At 37.2% G+C, this 17,331-nt stretch overlaps 1 protein-coding gene across 5 annotated transcripts in view; it reads left to right on the forward strand.

The window, feature by feature from the left end:
* Luzp2 (leucine zipper protein 2) overlaps positions 1-17,331 on the forward strand; it is a 356,272-nt gene that overhangs the window by 1,030 nt on the left and 337,911 nt on the right. The gene's annotated exons all lie outside the window — the stretch shown is intronic.

The raw sequence follows: 17,331 nt of genomic DNA on the forward strand, positions 1-17,331 counted from the left end.
AACAGTGAACAGGCAGAAGTAGGACATCAAGAGGAAGTAGGGAGAGAAGGGAATTTCCCCAGAGTGCGTGTTTACACTGGACCCCTCCTAGTAATTGTGGAATTCAGACCCCCTGTGAAGCAGATTCTAATGTTGAGGGAGCCAGAGAAAGCAGAAGGTGCTAAGCCTTGTACAATAGTGCCCCGAACTCCTCTGGTGACAGTGGCCTGACTGAGGTCTTGAGTGGGCTGGGTGGCAGGTGACTTACTTTGGCTGTGTTTTGAGCAGGCTTCAGATTTAAAGTTGCAAGACAGTGCTGAAGCAGAAAAGAACCTAGTGGAAACAATCGGGCACTGTGCTCCATCACTGGCCGCTGATGCGAATTTCAGCCCCAGTACAGAGGACCTATTTTTAGTGGAGATTTCAAACACACTGACTGAGAAGTGCTTTGTGACTACTGCTGGGGATCCAGTCTCAGAGATGGAGATGGGTTTCCTTTCTTCTATCACAAGCACAGCACAAGGGTGGCCTGTTTCCGTGCCTGGGACTGAATTTCTTCTGCATGCCTTGAGCATCCGACTGGCAGCAACCCCTTTCCCTTGGCTTCCATGAAATAAAATAACCCACAGGATGAGGGTTCTTTTAAATCCACATGAATGGAGACAGTATCTGATTGTATAACTCACCATAAATAACGTAGAAATACATGTAAGTGTGCAAGATTCAGAGAGAAAAAAAAAAAAACGAAGCAGGCTTGCAAGTTCTTAAAAGTAAGATGAAGAGTTACTGTTTCTGTTTCTAGTACATGTTTCTTCTAGGCCTGCCTAACCTAACTTTTCAAACAGAAATTGTTCCGTTTAGCTCCAAATATTGACTAATTTGGTCTTTCCTTGAACAGAAAACCCAAGTGACTTTACCAGACTGAAATCAAACTTAAATTTTAGTTCTTCTAAAGGCTTGCTTGTCATTTCAGTTTATATGTGTATGTTTGAAAAAGAAGTCCACATTGCTTTCCAGTATTAAGAGAATTTTCCTAACTAAAGAGCTCTTGAATACTGTTAAGTACCACAGCCTAATAAAGTTTGTCTTTGAGTCCTTGTCATTTGCTCTCATCTTCTGCTTTAATAATTACTTATGCTTTCCTTTGAAGAGAGGGCACTTTTTAAGTTTATACTTAAGTAGACGCCCCTCAACATACTCACTAAACAGTAAATGTTGGAACAAGGGAACCTCAACCTACAGTGGCATGGAAGACAGTAAGAATCTCCTGAGATTCTTTTTAAAGCAGTTATTATTTGAATAAGCAAGCTCTATAGTCTCTCTCCCATGCTTAGTAGTTCTATAATGCAATAACAATCAGCTTCCCTATCTATGAAAGTGTTAATTTTTATAGATACTTTTAATACTGAAAGTTAACTTACTAATTACAAAATATTAAGTTATTCTGAGTTGAAATTAGACAGGGACATTCTACAGCATTGGTATTTTCTTTTTACCAAAATAAATAAATAAATAAATAAATAAATAAATATGAACATGGAAAAATCAATTTCTATAATTAGCAATCCATTTACATAGCTGCTCTGGGCCAATATACTGCACTAGATCTCAGGTTACTTTCTGATGGTGAACATATTGAAAATAAATGTGATGCTCTCTGTATGTCACTAGAAGAGAATGGACTTCATAGAAATCTCGCAGAAGGTCATTCTCCTTCCAGTAGTCAGCAGTTCTCATTGTCATAAGACACGCATATAGGTTAAAACCCAAACTATAAAACTCTGTCAAGACAGTTGCATTAGTCAGGATGGGCCTAATGTACTGTGGAGCAGCATGGTGTGCCTCAGTCACACCACCTATGCCTGGGTTTCCTGTTAGCTGCTGTTCTTAGTGGTTCTTCCTGTGAGGCAATTGCATTTCACATGCTGACACTCTTGGTGACTAAATACACATAGGATGACAATTGCCACTTGTTGATTCTAAAGTTCCTTCTAAGGTGTGGAGAATGTGAAGTTGAAACTGTTGATGTGCAAGTACATGTACTTGGCCATGTGTCTCTCTGTGTAGAGCTCCTCAGAACTGCTTTTTTCTTCTGCAAGAAGCCTGGTGTTCACCTCTCTCCTCAAGTAAAAGAATGACTGCTTCGAAACAGATGCTGTAGTTGGAGGAAAACAGTGCTTTATATTAGTGTTCTAACTACAGGGGTGGCAATTCTCAGATAAGTCTGCCTATTAAGTAGGAAGGATTGACATCTGTCTCTCTTGCTTGCTCTCCCCTTTTTTGTACAACTAGTCATCCTATAAATAGACATCCCATGATCCCATGGGCATGAACAATAGCAACAATCCTGATTTAGACTGACTTCATTTGTTCTGAAAGAAACCTGAATGTGCACCTTTAACAACTGAAAAATACTTTCTTTTATTTTCCTAGTGAGCCACATGGAGTTAAAAAAAAAAAAAAAAAGACTTTAATTTCCTGGCATATTGTCTCTGTTGTTTAGAAAGCACGTAGAAGTTCAAGAACTATAGTCAACCTAATGATTTGAAAATGTAGCTAATACAAAGATCCATTTAACTTGTACACAAATGCATGTGGTCAAAAAAACACTAATGCACGAGAAGGTTGAATAGCTTTGGAATAGAATGATTGTACTTTTCAAATAGTTTCATTCTGCAGGAGGACTAAATTGCTATTCCAAGGTAATATGTAGAGTTCAGAAAGAGGACGCATAGGGACTGAGAGAATGGTGGGAGAACATTCCTTTAGAAGTTCTTCCTGACAAGAAACCATGGGGTGCTGGAGGAGGCTTGTGCTTTTGCTGCTGAACCTTAGTCCTTTTATGCTGTGTCCATACTCCTGGTGCCTTTGGATTGTGAACTTCCAAATGGCTTGGGATGGAGTAACACATAGCATGGAAGGAAAGAGTGAAAGCCTAACTACTTCTGATGGTTTTGCATCAGGAACAACTTTGAGCAGATGGTTGGTTACTGTCCTCCGAAAAGGAGTCACTTATGGGGTCTCCTCTGGGCCCTTGATCAGCAGCAGTAAAAGATGCTTCTATAGAACTTTATTTCCAGATGATACTATACACTGTGGATGTCCAATGCTCCCATTTCTTCTGTGCCCTATTCCAAATTCAAGATGAAGCTGTTGTGTAGGTGAAAGGAAGACAGGACAACTACAAACTCAGGAATACACAAAAACCCTTTTAAGGAAATGCATTTGATTTAGGAAGGAGTCTCACTTTAATTATGATAAAATGGTGAGAGGTATGATGAGTTTCTCACCCAACTCCTTCACACACTAAGGTTTGAATCATTCTATATAAATGCATCAGAGAAGTGTCTGTAACAGGAGTCTGTGAAAAAGAATGTATTTGCTCCCGAGGCTGCAGTTCCATCCCTACATACCTGTTTCCAATAACACTTTTTAAACTGTCATTTTTTTTAGAGAATCATTGTAGATCACATTTTCTTTATGACCAGTGGCAGCGAGAGTTCAAACGTTTATGGAAAAAACTGTGCAATTGTGCCAAAGCAAAATACATGCAATTGAAACTTGACTTTCCAACGTGGAATCAAAAGATGCCTGGGACTTCTGAGGTGTTAAGTGAGATTTCTTTATGTATGATTTGTGACATTCGATGTGTGTTTTTGAATAACTGTTAGAAGATTTGCTAAGTGTCATTTTAATAGACAAGGCTCATTTATTTAAGTTATCCAAATAACAGGTAGTATTTTAAAATATTTCCCTTGTAAGCTCATATAAGGAGAAGACATTTGAACCTATATTCATTATTTTCTGTGATGGTTTTATTTACACAAAATGAGGGTATTGTCAGTCACTCAGCACTTGAGTCATTTGGCCAATAAAGTGGATTAGTTATAACTATATATCGTCTACCAAGACATGCATACATAAAATTGTATATTACACAAAACTGAATAAATGACAGCCATAGTTTTATATAAAGGTCCAAATACAAATTAGGAGATAATAAACCATACCATTTCAGAAGTTTTCATTATAATATCTGCTTTCTGATGACAGCAAGGTTAGGGGTATTTTATCTTCAGTCTCAACATCATGGAGGTATGGCTCATCCACAAGCGCAGATTGTTTTTAATGGGGCAATATTTGTACTAATGGAAAAATAAAGTAAATTTCACATGAAGATCAGTCACATGGCTTCAACTTAGCATGACACTCTTGTCATATAAAAGAAAGAATGAGAGGCAGAGAAAAGGAATCGAGGTGGGGTGCAGTGAATGATGTTTGGTTTCAGGACCCCTGTTGTCAAGATCATTCTGCTGTCACAGTGCATGGTTGGTTCTGTGAACTTTGCTAAATGTTATAAAATTTAAAGATATTTAATCACATAGAATGTGATTTAGCACAAAAGAGAATATGTAGCTACGTGGGTTTCTGTTTAGAATGTAATTTCAATATATTGTATAAATTATAATATCAGTTACATGTACAGTATGTAAATCATAATATGAGATCAACGCCATGAGCACAGGTGCCAATGAATAACTAAGAGATTGTTTCATCTCTTAGGTAGATAGATTTAGGAATTTGTCTAATTTCATGTCCTACTGTTTATCGTTTTCATCATCCATTGGCAATATTTAAATTTTATAAACACTCACAAAAAGTATAGAAAAATGTCACATGAAGAAATTAATATTATAAAAAGCATTTTTAAAACAGTAACAGAAAAGAAGCTGAGTTATTCCATGCCTGCAAGGTTCCTGCTGTGACCAGTGTTCAAAGAAGCTTTAGAGCCATGGTGCACTTCTTAGTCTGCATACATGATTCCTGAGGTGTGAATAGTTATGCTTAAAAATAAACATGAAAAACTTACCCTTTTTTTAGCCTATAAATCTCATGAGTTCATATTTGTTTCCAATGACATGTGTCATGTGTGTACACTATTGAACAGTAAGTAAGTCATGCGTGAGCAAGAGGAAGTAAAATCTAGAGTTGGTGTTAAGCCTATGACCGAGAGGAAACATTCACAAAAACTCATATGAGCTTTGTTCCATAAGTAAAGATGACACAGAATTATTGACAGTAAATGACTCTTCTCAGACACAAACTGAAGGTCAACCAAATAGTCAATATCTTCTGCAAATGAGCTCAAAACACTGGGAGATGTCATTAGACCAGGGTTGGGGTCTGCACTGCAATTGTGTCTGCCTTGTTTCCTGTTGTTTTGGAGTGCTTTAATCCCTTCAAGTGTACTTCAAGGAGTCTTCTGTTGAGAGACAAGCTGCAAATAAAGGCTCTGTTTAGTTCAAAGCTCTACATTTTACAAGATGGAAAATTGAGGCTTAGAGTAAGTGAGGTTTCTCTAAGGCTTCAGAGAGAAAATAAGACAAACCCTAGAACTTCCTAAGGGGTTTCCTCTATCATGTCAGTCTGCTCAACAATTCTCTTTTCTTATCAGGAAACAGGAGAACAACTTGTACCGTCAATGCATTAGGAAGGTCCTACTTACAGTGTGATATAAAGTAATATTAAAGGGATGTCTCTAACCACATGCAATCCTGAATCACAGAGGCTATAGGTAAAGGGAATTTCAGCAAAGAGAAGAGCCCATTCCTCACTCTGTACTCACTTAATTTTAGAAATGAGAGCTAGCCCCAAACTACCCAAGGTCATCTTTAGGTTTTGAAGGTGAGTTGTTAATGATTTTCACTGTTGCACACAATTAACCCTGAAAAGACACACCTAAAGTGGTGACTGTTGACCCTTATGCTCTAATGTAAAGCAATATTTTTGAAGCGATGTTTTTATGACATTGAAATCTAATTATTAAAACTACTTTCAACAAATGTGTATCCTAGAAATTTGAGTAACTATTCCTCAGAGCTTAACTCTATGGCAATATCAAGACTGGTTAATTAAAACACGTTTAAGTGTATTTCAGTGTGTAGCATGTAACTATATCCTGTCCCTCAGAAAATGCTAAGGTAGATTTGCTAAGGGAACAAATCTGATGTGCAGGTTAGCACATCTCAGACAAGTAACATGTCATTTAGTAAGTTATTGAAACTGAAAATAAATATATTTATCAAATTGACTTCAAAATTCTTGACCAGTACAGCCCAAATGACAAAATTATAGTCTGATGTATGTAAATATTATGCTCAGGGGAAAGAAATGTTGGAGGTTTTGATAGGAATGTGAAATAAACATATTTGTTAGGCAGACTGCACATGAGAGAGCTCTTAAAAAGAAAATATTGAACCCTAGATTCTCATCAGTGTTGATAATCAAATAACTAAAGATTATGGGCACTCAGTCTCCCACCTTGACCTTTGACCTTCTTTCCGGTTGTACATCTCTTGCTTAGAAAATCTTGTGAGGATTTGATGCACTGCCACATCAGACCTCTGTATTCTAGCTAAGTAAGATGTCAGTAAGGATTAGTGAAGATTTTCTTCATGCCTCCCATGGGGACTGTACCTTTCTTCAGCCAAGATGAGGGTGAGAATTCCTAATGTTCATAATCTTACTTAAGGCATCCTCCTAGGGTCGAGAAGCACTTACTCATTAATGGTGGTGTCGATGGTAAAAGGAACCATGATGTTTGCCCTATTACATAGAATTAAAATCTAAAATTACAAAATCAGAGCCTTAGAATCATGGGGATTTAGAATGGCAATTAACATGTCTTTTCCACCTTCCTCTGGTCAATGGATAGGTAATAACAATGCCCCTCTCATAAAGTTGTCAAGAGGATTCATTATGATAATATATGCAAATCATAATGTCCAGCTGAGAGAAACACAACTCAACACACAACCACCATTATTACATGATTAGAAGGTTTTGGCAAGGCTTATTCTATCAAAGTGTTCTTGCATTTTAGAAAGTGATCTTTAAACACCCTTCTCTCATTAGTATACACAAGGGAGCCAGTCTTAGTGGGAAAGAAGTTTTGAAGTTCAAGCCTACCTTGAACTATGAAGACATTTCTTCTTTATCTGTAAAGAACACTATTGAGAGTATAGTACAGGGGCCAGTTCTTTATCATCTTAACCAGTCTCATTTGGAAATACTAAGTTTAAATGTCCATTGTTAGCCCCAAAGAAAACCAAAGCAGGGTTATATGATCCAGTTTAAGTCTAAAACCTCAAAATTCTGTTACCAATGTAGTTAAATTTTTTTAAAAAAAGGTTTGATTAAAAGAATATCCTAACAATGCCCCATCAATATCTTGAGGATAGTTAATTGTTCAAGCTCACCTGATAATGGCAAACCCACAGGAATGCATCATCTGTGAGGAAAAGCAAACATAGAGGCAAGTTTAGACACAGTGAAGGCCCTGGACTGTTTCTACTAAGTAGTTTCCTAGAGCTAAGCCCTGTCTGAGTGTTATCAAATGATCCAGGAAAGTGTCACACAGGAGAGCTTTTATAATGCCATATGCATGGGAAAGAGAGGTGTGAATCAAAAGAAAAGTTCACAAACAGTGGTCTTTCTGCCTTAGAAATACAAAAGTTCCTCTTTTTGCATGCTGAAGATCATTCCTTGCTGATCTTTGCAGTAACTAAGCCTTTGGCATTGGATAGGAAATGGGAAAAATCTCTGCATTACAAAAGAAACAAGAAGATGTGTGAAAAATCGAAGTGACATGTTGGCAAAAGGCAGATATGGTTGAAAGAGCCAGTTATTATTGAGAGTCTAGCTCTTTTTCTTTCTTCCACAGAGAGAAATGTGAGCTCATCTGACAAGTAAGTTCACAGGAAAAGTGGGGGAAATTGCTCTTTTCCTGACACTCTAGTCTGGAATGTTATAGAATTATATTGAATCCTTGTTTCTTAATGTTCTGCACAGATCTTTATTTCAACTGTTTACTTTATAGAATTGAGAATTGTGGGCTACAAGTCCAACCAGCATGACTGAGAATAAATCAAGCCTCTGGACAATTTCCAAGTACTTTCTGTGACTTAACCCTTGTGGTTTAGCAATATTCACACTATGCATGCAATATACCTAGGGTAATATACACTGAGTGAATTTAAGTAATTAGCCCACCTTCTTCCAGATGGATAGTACTCAGACCTCAGTCTGTTGTTCTGAGATTCTATTAGAGAAATCTCAATGCTACTTATAGAATCAGATCTCTACATAAAGACACATAGAACACAAAAATAAATAAAAGTATTCTAATTACCTGCTAATGGGACGTGGAGCGATTGTGCAATACTTAAGAACACTTGATGCTCCTCCAGAGGACCTATGCTCAATTCCCCAAACCCATATGGCAGCTCACAGCCCTTTGTAACTCCATTCTCGGGGGTACCTATCACTTTCTCCTGGCCTCAAGGAGACCAGGCATGAAAACGCACAATCATATATACAGCAAAACACCTATCCACATTGAAAAGAAGTATACTCCTAATAAGAATGAGATAGATGTGTGACATTAAAATATTTTTAAAATAAGTCAAAGAAATATGTTAGTTTGAAGACAGGACAAAATGAAGCTTTTATTAGAAATCCAAAAATTTCCAGGCAATTTCATCTTTCCTTTTCAGAAAATGGATGTGTGCTCTGATGAGTGTTTCTCAAAATATACTCTTCACTGTGTGAGAATGAGCATTTCCTGGAGTGAATCTGAAATAGACAGATCTAAGCTCCTGTACTGGACATACAAGATCAGTTCTCTGAGGAGAAGGCAGTGGATTTCCATCTCAATGTGAAGCCTCCCGTGAATATGAAAATCTAGAAATCACAGCTTCAGTGCTGGAGACCATAGAGCTTGGAACTCTTTGAGTTCATTGGCGTTAACTAAAGGAGAAAATTGACTTTCAAATCAGGGGACTTTAGTAGTCTGTGGCAAAAGTCAAATTGTTTATTGTGTATAAATGTATTTAATTAGTGAATAGGTTATCCCACACCAAAAGGCAGTCTAGTTGCATGAAGCATTTTCTCTGGCTCATGTGCTGTTCTCCAAAGAGGAAAAAAGATCAGATAAGCTAAATGCTGTGAGGTGACTTACATGGATTTAAGGGGAATGCTAGAAAATAAGGGCAAGGGTGAGGTGAATCGCTGAGATGCACTGTAAAGGGTGAGCTCTAACCCCAGGCATGACTAGCTGCATCAGCACAATCGGCAATATGGAGATGGCCATTCCCAAGTCCTGCACCCAAGAACCATGAGCTTGTGTCTTCTTGACACAAGACATGTTCTTCTTCCCATGAGCTTGTGTCTTCTTGACACAAGACATCTGGAAGTTTGTATCAGGCACTTGTGATTTTTACCCTACTGAGTACGATCTCATATTCTGTCATAGACACAACTGGTTTTCATCCTGGGGAAAATGTATTTTCTGCAGGAATTTGCTGAGTTAAATCACAAATGAAATTCTTAACCTTTGTTTTTTTATTGTCCTTTTTGTCTGCAGTATTCATTTCCTCCTTTTGTATGGAAATAAAACAATATATAATTTATGTAGTGATTATGCTCAACCAAGTTAATCCTCACAGTTGATCTCTGAGGTGGTTCCTGATGTGGCCCTAGATTATAGGTAAGGAGCTGAGGCACACTGGGATGAGATTGATCATCTTAAAAGCCAGCCTTTGAGCTGCTAATGGTAAATCCGGATCATAGTGACTGTGCTCTTGTGCTTAAAGGGTACTGTGCTCCATGCTGGTAAACCAGTGGGATGACTCTACATTGAATTTGCATCTTATTATTGTTGTTGTTGTTTTTTCCTCCAAAAAACGTGAAATAAAATAATAAGCTAAAAAGGCAAAAGGGTAAAACCAATAAAGGAAGAAATAAAAATATAGAACTTTTCTTGCAATATGTTCTACCATGCCTATTAAAAATGGCAGAAGATTCTTTCCAAGGTGTTTATTTTACTCTATTTTTATTGCAAAAGAAGATTAGTAAAGACTCGTCTTTTCATGTGTGGACTGTTTTGCAAAACTCACAATGATTGTAATGTCCCCCTTTCTGGGTACAGATGCTGCTCTAACATTAACCATGAGGCTTGAACAGGGCTGTGACTCTCGCGTCTCCAGTTCCTGAGTCCTGCTGGTGTTATTGTGGCAGGGCTAAGAGTCAAGCAGGAATTCTTTTTTTTTTTTTTTTTTTTTTTTTTTTTTTTTTTTTTAATCCTGCAGGAATTCTTAAAATAGCATTTTTTTTTTAAATGCCCTGTGTAATAATTTTCCTCTGAATTTCTCTAGGGTTGCTGTATTAATTGGTTCTTCAGTACCTCATGGAGTCCTTACCTTATAGATTAAGATGTTAAGTATCAGAAAAGTTAGTAAATTTAAGGTCACAAAATTAATAAAGAGCTGCCATGTGAACCCATAATTTAATGGGCATAAGCAGCAAGTTTGGAGTGCCGACACAATAATGGTTGCCATAAAATGTGTGTGATTTAGATTCAATGGAGATAAATCAGAAACAAAGGGGCTGATGGGAAACTTGTGCAGACTGGTGGGAACAGGCACCAGCACCAAGACTCAGAGACATACTTGCTCACGCAGGGTTCAATGTAAATGGAAGCATTTAGGAGGAGATTTCACCTTTCATTTTGCACACATGGAGCGTGGCAGACTTGTCTATAGCTCAGCTGAATTGGAGCCTGACTACTTTGTGCGAAACAACAAGAGAAGAAAAATTAATCTCAGCAAACACTGTAGCTGCAAGATAAAGATGAAGCCTAAGAACTCTGGAGTTGCACTTCTACTATTGACCAGGAGATGGCACAGTAAAGCATTATAGTCTGCTGTGATAGACTTAACCCATTATAGACTTGACACATTATTCCCAATGTTGATTTTCGTAAGGTTTGGTTTCAAAATCAAATTATTGACATGGAGCTATGTACTGTGTATATCTATATAATAAAAACAGTTGCATGTTTGAGGATGTTCCGTAGTGGTACAGCATGGTCAGACTCCTGGGTTCTGTCCCAAATAACAGCCCCTACATAAAATTATACAGCATAAGCTATATATTATACACAAGTAAAGTGTGTGTGTGTGTGTCTCCATGTGTGTGTATACCATATTCCATTTATACTTTTATTGGCCATTTTTGTGATGTGTTAATCAGATTAATTTCATTACCAGCTGGATCATATCTCATGTTTGCCTTCCGTCTTAAGGGGCAATGTGCATGAAAATTTAATACTGTGCCAATTCCCCCACATACACTGTATCTTAGATTCATTACATCAAAGTACTTATTAATAAGAACCTTAAAGGGCAGTGGGACTCTTGTGAAAGGGGCATATCATAATTTTTTATATTTTAATTTTAATATTTCATGCATGGTCATACATATTCACATTGCACACAGTCACGCATTCATACAGGAATTGGCAATAACCTCATCTTGTAGATGAGAAGACTGCCAGTGGTGACAGTTGCGTGGCACAAATGTCAGCTCTGAGTTCCAGTTTTGTGATGTCAAAGTTGCTTTGGATGTAGACAGTTGGTGAATAAAGAGAGCAAATAGTTTCAGGGATATTTCACAGAAAGAAGCAGAGACAAGCTTATGGAGCACAAATCATGCTGGGTTTCTTTATGGTGACTTCCTAGATTCATATTTTAAGGTGAAGCAAAGGTCTCCAGTATCCAGTATTAAATTCGATTGCACTATGCAGTGGTTGGTGTGTTTAGCAAATCTGGCTTTGGTCATACATTTGTTTTCTGTCTATTTATAAATTTAGGTCACCTGCCTCTACACTTTGCCTAATTAATTGGTTAAAATACAGTTTTGTGTAGCTGTTAAATATCAACCTATAGTTGCTTTATATAAGGTATAAATCCATTTCTTTCTCCTAAATTTCAATACAATATAGAAAATGAAGCACTAGTTAGTTCTGCATGGTTGGCAAATGAGTGATCAAGGTGTCCTATAGCTTCCATGGGATTGAGATATTGCATTGTCACCTACCCTTCTTTTACCAAGTGTGAATATACATACACAGTGTCCTTAAGACAATGGCAAACACTCATGATATTCTCCATCACCTCAGTGCCAAGCTGGTATGCATTTAAGAGACATCACCCTTTAACACAAACTCAAGGTGGGTACTAGCACACTTGGTGTTTGCAGTTTCAGCCAAGCCATTAATAGACTACATGTGCTATTCAGCAGTTTTCAGCATTGGCTTGGTATTGGGTGGTTTCTCAACAATTTAAATAAAACATTTTGTTCTAAAATTACTTAAGGCTCAGCCATGGTGTTCAGTGGCCTAGGTATATTACAAGTATTTTCAGTTTAAAGGACAATTTTATCACAAGTCAAACTTTGTGTCTCTGTGTGTTTATATGTTTAATGTTTTATAATTAAGTATTTTAATTATAAATTGTTTAGTTAAATACATTGTGTAATTAATAATTTAATAATTGAATGTTTCATTATTAAACACTATAGTGTTTACTGCCTGTGTTGATATGAAGGTAGATATATTAATATTTACATGCATACATAAACATGCACCTTGGCTTTGTGTTTCTAATGGTAGAAGAATTTTAAAAATATTTCTGTTTTTTTGTAATCTTCTGCTACAAATGAAGGCCAAAATAGGTTGTATCATAGAAGATTGATCAATTAATTTTATCATCACCAAGTACACACTAAATTCTAGGCAGACATAAGTGATTTTTTTCTTTCAGGATGTCAGTAGCCATTGTGTCTCAGTGACCCTTCAGAGAATGAACATAGACAGTTTTTCTTCCAGAGAAGGATAGAAAGGTGATGGACTGGGAAAAATAAGAGCTTACCAACAGAATGTTAAGTGGAGAAATAAGCATGGTCTGAACTGAGGGAGTGTTTGATGTGTGGTAGAATGGTGCCTTGGGCGAGTACAGTCAGGATTCCTTGGCTGTAGGCTATAATAACAAGCTCATACGGCTAGGGAATAGCATAGTCTTATGGAGGCAGAATGTTTTAAAGATGAGTGGTGCACACTGCCCTACTCATCAGACATGTACAGTGTCACTGATGCAGAATACAGTGAGGATGTTTCTCTTCCTTTTGTTCTGTCAATAAAAATGACAAACTGGCAGAGGCATACAGGGAATAAAACCATAAAGGCAGTCAGTAAAGAGCTGTCTCTGATTCCTCATCTGTGGAATAACAGAATGAGAAGAATGGTGTGTACTTTTTTTCCACCTCACTGTAACAAAGTTTCTGAAGCCAGACACCTTAAAAAGCAAAAAAAAAAAAAAAAAAAAAAAAAAAAAAAGGTTTATTAGGTCATAATTTTGGAGACTAGAATTTCAGCATTGTGCATCTGCAATGGATAAATCACTGGTGAACTCTAACTGTGGATGACTTCTTGGAAAGCACATGAACAAGAGAAAGATGGCTTCATTGAAGGGGCAAGGAGCACTCCCTCATGAGAGATATATTGCTCTGTTGGACGGCCATACCTTTTGAAGTATATTCTTTTACTACAGTTTAATGCCCTGAGTACCATGATCGCTAGCTATGAATGACTCCTTGGACCACTAAAGCGAATAACTTGATCATTGGTTTATCTATAGTAAATAAGTACATTAAAATAATATTTACTAATAATCTACCAAAGGCTAAATAAATAAATAAATAAATAGTACAGGAAATAACTTTAATTGTCTGGGATCTCAGTTATGTAACCAAGGTCCTTCATGAAGGAGGCAGCCATCTGAAGAAAAGAGAATTCATTACTTTAGGGAACAGGAACAAAAGAGACATGAGATTTGCCACAGAAATAAATGACTATTAATTAGATTTAGCTTCTCTCAAAGCTAAGAGGACTTTCAGTTCACATTTTTGTTTGGGAAATAAATTTCTGGAGAAATGTCACTTTGAGTAAAGGCACTAAGATGAAGTCTTAGAAATGACAGTACCCAGTTGTCTATGGCTATTATTGGTCTGATTGATTTGTAAGGAAATACCAATGACCCCATACCTCAGGATAGGTTTGCATCTGTGGTATAGTTTGAGATCAAATTCCAATAGAAAGTGTTGTCTATGCAAGCTGGCCCAAGCAGAGGAGCCTGCCCAAGCAGAGGGGGCTATCCCAGGCAGAGGCTAGACCAAGCAAAGGCTGTCCTAACAGAGATGACCCACATGAAACTGAATCTCAATCTTTCATGTTATCAGTTATGCAGCCTTTGATGGTCTGTGGATGTTTGTTTTAGTTGTATTGATAAAATAACCACATTGAAGTCCTATTTTAAAGAATAACAAATACATTTTTAAAAACCAACAACAAAACTACTTAGTACTTTCTGGAAATATGCTGCTTATATGGCATTGAATTATAGATGTGTATGCAAAATAAAAATGGCTTCTTTGAAAAATTATCAGTAATAGCAGTAGTAGCTGTGTATGTGTATGTGTAGATGTGTGTCTTTGTATGTGTATGTAGGAAACATATGGGGTGAGGTAGGGTAAGTTTTGAGGTCATACTGGGGTTAGTGCTCTTTTTCACTTGGGTTCCAGGAATCAAGCTCAGGGTACCAGGCCTATGTAGTATGTTTTACCAATCTCACTAACCCCATCAAACTATTCAAGTGGGATGAGTATAGATCTTACGTAGACACAATATATAAAGAAGTCACAGTGTCTGGCTGTGAAACTATGTGATCATTCAAGATAGAAAAACTCTGAGACACTGTATGGGCTCTAAAGTACATTTAATGTCCTGTTTTCTTCTTTGTTGTGTTCTCCTTTTCCTTCTCTTATTTTTCCATCCTCTCCCATTCTCTTCTTCCTTTCCTCCTCTGCATCCTCTTCATCCTCCTTCTTTAAGTTGCTTAGATTGTTCTCTGGCTGGGATTACTGCCTTGCATACCAAGATGTGCTTCATCATTTGAATTTTAAAATGATAGTCTAATTGTCTTTGAATATCAGATGTTAAATGAACACAATTTCCATGAGGTTCTACTAACTTAGGAAACAATAAGATTATTACAAGGAAATGACTCTTTAAGATGGAGGAACTATGCTTTCATGTTTCATATTTATTACTAAACAAATATTCTTAATAAATGAGAATAAAAATATTATAGTACTTATAGAGAGGCTATCATCTTATTTAATTAGTACATTACATAATTTATCTCTCCTAATGCACAGTTAAGAGACTCGCATTAGCTAGCTAGTTAATGGCAGAATATAAAGTTAAGCCAAAGACTGTAAAAATCTAGCATATAAGTTCCTTATCATTGGAGTCATAAATGTTAAATATCTTTCATTAGTTGAGAGAGAAAAATATCTGACTTTCCTATTTCCCCTGACACAGTCTAAAGTCATAATTTTGGTGAATACAGAATACAACCCTAAGACATCCTTTCTATCTGTGGCCAGTAAAACTCTTTCTCTCTTTCCTTTGATCAAGCATCTGGAAATGTATTAAATGTACTAAAGAACATGTTTGTTGAATATGTTTGAGCTTATTAAGTTGGTGATAGAACTTAACACCACCTCAAGTGGGTGATGAATTTTAAGAATTTTTCAATCCAGTCCTCAGAGTACTTGGCTTCCTTCAATAGGTAGCTTGCTGCAGCAACTGCAGATGCTAGGCAATCTTACAAATGCTTTATTTTTATTTCATTTCTTTAGCTAATCACATTTCTTGGCTTTTAATTTTACTTCAGAAGCTACGCAGCTATGTGACTTTAACAATAAAATTCCTATTATCTGGAAATCTTTAATTTTCAAGAAATTTGAATTAGAGGATTTTGGAGTACTGAGTCTTCCTAAGTGGGAAATCTGGTAGAAAGGCAGCTGTCAGATTTCAGTGGGATCATGACCAAGAGAATTAAATGAGTAGCACGTGCTACTCCACTCACTAGTGTACAACCGGAAATGGAATTGCCATAGGCAGAAAGGAAGGCAGATCAAACTCAGGCATAGGGATAACTATATCTATGATTGGATTTGAAGAGCATTATGAAGTTATCCCTGCAAGACAAACCAGGTGTAGTGATGGAGTTTCTGCCAGAAGCCGCACATATATAAGGAGCTTGCAACATTTTCAAATATGCCCTGCAGAGTGTGCAGAAAGTTAACTTTCTGTAAGTTGCTGAATGATAGCAGCAGAACTCTTAACACCGGAAAAGGAGTGGGAATATTTGCTCATTCTCTCTCACTTGCATTTTTCCTGCTTGTGCCTTACTCATCCATGTTGAGGTAAGCAGAATGAATCTGTTCATATAAGAATTGGAATCTGGGCCAAACGAAGTTTAGGAAACCCTGATACTGCAGCTTAGAGCTGATTACTCAGAAAGTTAGATGGTTTGTGTGTGTGTGTGTGTGTGTGTGTGTGTGTGTGTGTGTGTGTGTGTGTGTGTTTTCTGTCAATGCAAAGCTCACTAGCAAACAACCCCAAAAGGATTACCTTCATCTGCAGAATAACAAACCTCAACCATGGTAAACAGGGAAAATGATGGCATACAGTTGAATTCATTGCATTCCAGACTACCACTGTTCTGAATGGTGAGATAGGCACACTGGCATGCAGCAAGTATTGTCGAATGGATTTACTCACTATTGTTAGGAAAAGAGTAGAAAATAAAGCTTGCATTAGTCATAAGGAGGCTTTGCTCAGGAAATCTGTCCAAAGAATATGGGCTATTGATTGTTCCTTCCCCATTTTCCCCACTGGAATCCTTGGTGACATACTGCAGAGGACATTGGGAAAGATGCCATGGAAGGGCATCCTGCTTCCAGGGTAACAGATCTAAGCCAGTTAGACCCCTTCCTGGATAGTTTCTTCTTTGTGTGTGGCTTTATCTTCCTAAGAAGAGACAAGACCAAGGTCAGAGCTGCACCAGGCAGTTCTAACCCAGCTCAGAATACTGTGTTCATATCATATTCTGCAGTTATTGGTATATTGGATCATATCCTCATTTTGTGATCCAGAAAGACAGATGAGCTAAATTTCTCTAAGACCAGGTATAGAAACAGCCTAGAGTCAGCATGTCCCAAAGAACCACATTGGAATAGGTAAACCACAGGAGCTAGCCCTAAAGGAAGCTGAAATAAAACCTATGGTCCAGTATCACCACTGAGAAAAGAAGTAAAATTATAGGGATTCCTCATAGTAATGTCAAATGTCACTTCCTTAAAGAGATATCCAAGTTATTATCAGGTCATAATAAAAGTAGTACTTGCTATTCTTTTTTTAAACATTTTTTATTGGATATTTTATTTACATTTCAGATGCCATCCCCTTTCCCCAATTCCCCTCCCTAGAAAACCCCTATCCCATGCCCCCTTTTCCTTTTGGCTTTTATACAATTTTTTAAAAATGTTAATCAAAGGCTTTATAAGTTTGGTAATGCTCAATCAGAAGTGTAACCCAATACCCAA

The sequence above is a fragment of the Arvicanthis niloticus genome, chromosome 1 (genome assembly GCF_011762505.2).
Source record: "Arvicanthis niloticus isolate mArvNil1 chromosome 1, mArvNil1.pat.X, whole genome shotgun sequence".
Classification (NCBI taxonomy): Eukaryota; Metazoa; Chordata; class Mammalia; order Rodentia; family Muridae; genus Arvicanthis; species Arvicanthis niloticus.